The following is a 6,000-nucleotide window of genomic DNA, read 5'->3' as shown; positions in this document are numbered from 1 at the left end:
AAGCTGAGAAATCTGCAGAATTCCTTAATCCAAACAGGTTTAATTCTTCTTGCTTTCTCTAAAATACCAATGCTTTGATGTGTGTCACATTTCTTGGAATTACCACCACTGTGAATTTTGGGTTTAAATTTTTGCTTCTGAATATGCATATCAAATATTTGGAAACACTGGATTATCCGAAGAACTGCTGGTGAAACCATTTTTCATGTAAAGGCAGTTCAGAGCACATATAAACAGTATCAACTGTATTGATTTTGATGTTGCCAACATTCCTAATGCTGGCCATGATTTTGGTTCTACAACATGAAATGAAGGTTGGGATTTTTCAGAGGACAGATGAGTAGTTTCAGGTGACTTTCTTTTAGAAAGTAATGTGTCTTTAGTGTGTCTCCATTTGGCTGCTTTAAAATGGAAGCACTCAAAATTTCTAGCTACCACTAATAAGTTGTGCATGTCCAAAACCACTGTGTATCCTTACACTTCTTGTTCTACATCCAGAAGAGCTGTTTGGAAATAAGAACCTGATCTTTCTCTACTGACAGCTTTCCAAGTTCATTTGGATCTTCATGTTTGAAGAGACTTTTCACATGATTGCAGACAGTGATTGTTCAGGTACATTTGTGAGAGCTCACCACCTTCATTTCAACCTCTCTGCTTCTAATTCAGGAATGCACTTCAGCAAATCCATCATCCTAAACCGTGGGTAGACTACAGACTTATTCAGCAATTTTGTGAATGGGAATGTTTTCTTACAAACCGTACAGCTGGAACCTACTAAATACTTACTGCCACATAGCACAAGAAAGAATTACATCCAATCTCCCCAGGGTTAGCTGTTCTAGGGAGAGCACATGCACACAAAACAAAAACAGAACAAAACAAACAACAACAAAAATAAAAACCACAGAGGAAAGATATTGTTTAGACATAAGGTTGCTAGATACAACTAAAGGAACAGGTTCCTTGAATGAGAAATTTTACATTGCCATTTTGAAAGTCAGATGGGACTTGAACAGTTGAGTGAAAAGCAGTAGTTGCCTGAACGCAGACTTTACAAAACTGAGCTAAGAAGGAATCTTAAGGAGACTGCTTCAAGAAGACAGTAAGATTCTGCTAAATTACATTTGATTTTCTAGCAGGCTGAGCAACAGTAGGGAGTGACACTGTTAAGAAGCCAGTACTGCTGGGCACGGGACAGAGTTAAATCCCGTCTCTGCTGTGTGTGAGGGAGAAATTTAGTCCCTGGCTCAGAGAGAGGATGGTTACAATTGAGGATGATATTGTTTACTTTTCAGAAGCCTGTCTAATTTTTACAAAAATAGCTATCATCACCACCATCTGATGCCAACTCCGTAGTAAATGCAGTGATTCACCTGCTGCTTGCAGCAAGGATTTTGAAGATCCCTGCTGATACCCCTTCAAAGATTGCCAATAGCCAGAGCTCAGGAAAGCCTAAGAGTTGTGTCCCCGTGGGATGTTGTACTGAGCACACTGCTCATTTCTTGATTCAACCAAATCTCTGTTGCAGTTACTCAACACTGCCACAGGATTTCACCAGTCTGCTAGTGAAGTTCAGAGCTGTTACCCCAGCAGTCTGTTCTGGCTTGCTACACGGCAGAAAATATTTCTTGTAACTGATTAGCAATTGATTGTTTTTCTAACAGCGTGTTTCTGTACACATGCCCTCCTCCAATATCCCTTCCCTATTCCCAGGACAGAGATACCAACTCAGTAGTCACAGACTACTATATTACATCAGAGAGCCTCATTAAATCACTGCAGACACAATTATCTTTTGTATCCATCAAACCATGAAAGGTTACCTGAGTTACTAAAAAATTCCAGGCGTGTCTTCCTAATAAACAACAGTATAGTGATTAATTGCTGAAAGAATCTGGTGCTTTAAGAGTAGCTTTTATTTGGAAAGTTTAACATACTCATTCACCACACAACTGAACTCTCCACTTCTCACTTTCTCAGGTCACCTGCAAGCACTAAAGATTTATGTGAGCAAGAAATATTGTTACTTTTTAACATGGCGATGTTTTTTTAAGCAACATATTTCAGATAGAGATTTAGCCCCATGATGCATACAAAGAAAGAGACTTTGCCTTGAGAGGATTTGGTATGAACTGGGTCACAAAGGCAATTAAAAGTCGTAAACCAGATGTATTATGTCTGTTCTATCCTTTTCCTTTGTGTCAACGGGTGAAATCGTAGCATGGTACGCCCTGGCTCATTTTGTCATTCTAAAGCCAGAAATGATGTAAATTAAAAAGCAGCTCTTTTTTAAAAAAATTTTTATTTTAGTGTTGTGAAAGACAGTGATTTTATTTCACTTAATGCCAAACTCAACGCTGAAAATGCATGTGTATTTTTAAAGATTCTGATTTTTAAAAGTACATTCCATAGTCTGTATTCACTTTCTGATTAATTTGTTTTCTTCTGTATCCCCAAGCACAGGATGAAACACATGTAAATAAATCACACCATTAACACTGTGTTTTCCTTCACCTGTGGAATCTTTCAGAGGAGTTACTGGCTCGTTTACAGGACACACTTCAACTTTCACGAGACTGAGCTGCGCTTCCAGTGAGCTTTCTGCTTCCACGGAGGATCAGTTAAACACAGGGAAAGAAGCAAATGATGTATGTTGTTGCTCAGCGCAGAGTGACTCAAGTTAATTACACTTCTGTTGGTTTTGGCTAAAAGCTAACGCTGCAATGTTTACTTTAATAATTTGAAGTAAGCACTGAGCCTCTTTAAAATCACACTCCATAGAGTGCAAAAACTGTAAACACTGCAGAACTAGGATTCCACTCGAAAATAGATTCATTACTTATTTGCCAAGCTTCCTGCAGTTGGAGAAGACTGCTGTTCTCAGTCGGGTCTCTTCATATGTCACTGCTGGGAAAACTAGTCCAAAAACCTGGTGGCACAGCTGTGCTGTGGCATCATTCCTAAATAAATGCCATCACTGAGAGCTCTTGGCCTCTTTGCTACCTGAGTGGAGATCAGTAGCTAGTAAGTTCATAAATGTGTCTTGTATGCCCCTTTCTCTGCTCCAGTCCCAGAGATGCGCTGTGCCTGGCTGCCCAGATCTCCAGAAGCTTAGGGTGCTGTGGCATAAGAGGTGTTGCCTTCATTCCTTCAGTTTTCCTGCATTTTCTGTGACATCAGCCCCTGAGACAGGGGCTAATAAAAATGGGTAGAGATTTCCATGGCTGCACCTCAAAAAGCTCACCTTCACAAACCATCTGGTCCTTTCGTTCAGCTTGCTTCGCTTGGGTCGTGCCTGTGCTCTGATCTTCACCTGAGGGACTTCCAGACTCGAGCTTGACACTGTTATCTGCATTTGGTGGCAGAGGGGGAGGAAATGCCATATGTTGTCCCTAAATAGCTGACTTTCCACAGCCAGACAGAAATGTGCCTGCAATTTGCTTTATACTGCCAATACTTTTTGTAAGAGGAAATTGTTGGGGCACTGGAAGTTATTTATTTTCCACTATATTTTATTAGGTTATTTCCTGTTTTTCTTCCTGTTCCTTTGCTCTGTCTAATTTGGCAGATTGATTTTCTTCTTGCACTTTCCTTCCCTTTAGCTTGTTGTCTGAGTCCTACCAACCATCCAAACTTTCTGGTCATCAGCTGAGTCTCAGAAAGCAGAGCTGGCCAAGGATTTCAACATTTAAAATGTGGATAAAGCTTTTCAGCTAGTTTAAACCTTCAGGCTTGCCATTAGACCGATGTGCAAATCTACAAAACTGTAACTTCCTCTGTGATTTTTTTTTTGCATAATTATTTTTCCCTTTAATTTATTTCCCCTCAACTTATGTTAGCTTCTATTTTATCTTGTTCTTGTTCCCACTAAAGTCAGTTTGACTGAATTCTCCTAATTCTTATTTAAGGTATTAACATGTTCCCAAAGACTCAGGCACCTTGACCTCTGTAGTGTTTTGACGTTTAAAACGGGGCTGGTAGAGGGCAAAAGGACTGGAAAATAACAAAACATTATCACCTGATGAATACTGGGTCAAAAAGAACATTTTTGGGCTCAGGTAAGCAAGCTTACCTGGCCCAAGGCTTTTATTGCTGAACACACTCACCTTCCTTCTCTGTTAATATTCAAGTCTGGCCTCCAGCTCAACCTCTGTTCTATCCTGCATATTTTATTGTCATGGAAAGAAGCGAAAATTGCTCATTTCATGATGAAAATTAAGCATATTTCTGTGAAGGTGAGTTTTCCAATCTACCAGCTCACAAATTTCTAGTGAAATGCTTCAGGAAACCAGCCCCTCTAAACTTATGTGTCCCTCTAGACTGAGATAAGTTGAACAATATTAGATGCATCTATACCTTGGGAATAGAGATCACTAAGTTCAACTCACGGAGAAATAGCCCCAGGAGACCTTGGGCTTATTCAGGCTAGCCAAAGGCCACAGCCAGCATTGCAAAAATTCCAAATTTTGACATATCTAAGCTATTCATTTGAATTGCCAAATAGTCTTTAGGCATACTCTTACAGAGCCCTGAAGTGGAATTGCTCATCAGTAAATTTTAGCTGCATCCACACGTCTTCAAGGAAGGCAGGAATGTTGTGCAATTCCTGCAAATTTTATTGTTTCTTCCCTCAGAAAAACCGATTGGATTTGTATTTGTTTTTAACAAAAGCATTACTTTTGTCATAGGTCTTGAAAATAACCAGAGCCATTACAGAGCTATTGATTCCCATGTCAATGGCACATAAAACAACGGAGGGGCTTACCAAAATGTTATCATTACAAAACCCAAACGAGGGAAACTCGTTTATTTTAATTACATATTTAGTAGTAACTGTGCACGAGCCATTGAAACCGGAGAGGGAACCTCCTAACATTGCTTTCCTAATCCGTTTCTGAAATGTTATCTAAGTTTCAGCATTTGTTAACTAAGCACAAATTTGATAGCATTGAGGGGAAGCAATACACTCAAAAGAGATTACAGAGACAAGAATATGCTGATACTAAAGGCAGTGAAAAAATATTTTTTATGCCAAGAAAGAAAAAAAACTTGGGGTATGACCTGGAAATTTGAACACTTGAAGAACAAGGGTTCAGCGTTTCTTGTTCTTCATTTTTGGCACAATCCATTCACTCCAATTTACTGCTCGTGTGTTTGGACACAGATTCAACTGTCTCCTGTATCCAAGGATAATGACCTAGGACTCCAGTGATTTAGCAAACCTCAACTCTGTGCAGCCACTCAATCAGTGATGGGCTAATCCCTTAATGGCCATTTGTGTCTTTCCAGTGCATCCTAAAGAGTCCTGCAACACTCCGATTCTGCTGCACAGAATTATGTGCACTTCTTCCACCCTCGTTATCTTATCAGGTAGCTAATTCCCACAAATGATCATGCAGTTTCAAGTGTAAGATGAAATTGCAATTGAATCATAAATTTGTCACTCTCCAGACAGCTGCTAAGTCAGTAAAATCTTGATCAAGTGGGGATTAGTCACTGGATTGAACAATTAAGACCTGTGAGTGCATCTGGCCCTCTGTCAGAGACATGTTTATTGATAAAAAAAATAGTTTATGTAGAGATTTAAAATGTTATTAATTCTGAAGTGGGGTACAATCCTTTATCTAGTATATTATGACACATAGCTAACTATCCCACTAACATCTTGTTCTGCTCAATGGATTATTTAAACAGAATTAATCTTTTGAAATAATAATGACTGTGAGCCTTAAATTACCAGAGCACAATGCAAAGAGAGATGTCATTTACAAAAAAAAAATTTGTTTGCTTCTGTGACTTTTTTTTTTTTAATTATAAAGGGAAATAACCTTTCAGGCCATTCCCTAGTTCTAATTAAAATGTTGGGCTACACTAAGCAATTTATTTCCTAAATAAGAAAAACCTGTTTGCTGCAGAGAAATGTCGTAGATGTACACCTCTGAGACTTATTTCAGAAAAAATGGAGGCACAGTGGGATACTGGAGTGCTATTTTGCACTGC

Source organism: Sylvia atricapilla, chromosome 6 (assembly GCF_009819655.1).
Source record: "Sylvia atricapilla isolate bSylAtr1 chromosome 6, bSylAtr1.pri, whole genome shotgun sequence".
Classification (NCBI taxonomy): domain Eukaryota; kingdom Metazoa; phylum Chordata; class Aves; order Passeriformes; family Sylviidae; genus Sylvia; species Sylvia atricapilla.
This window is presented reverse-complemented; position numbering follows the sequence as displayed.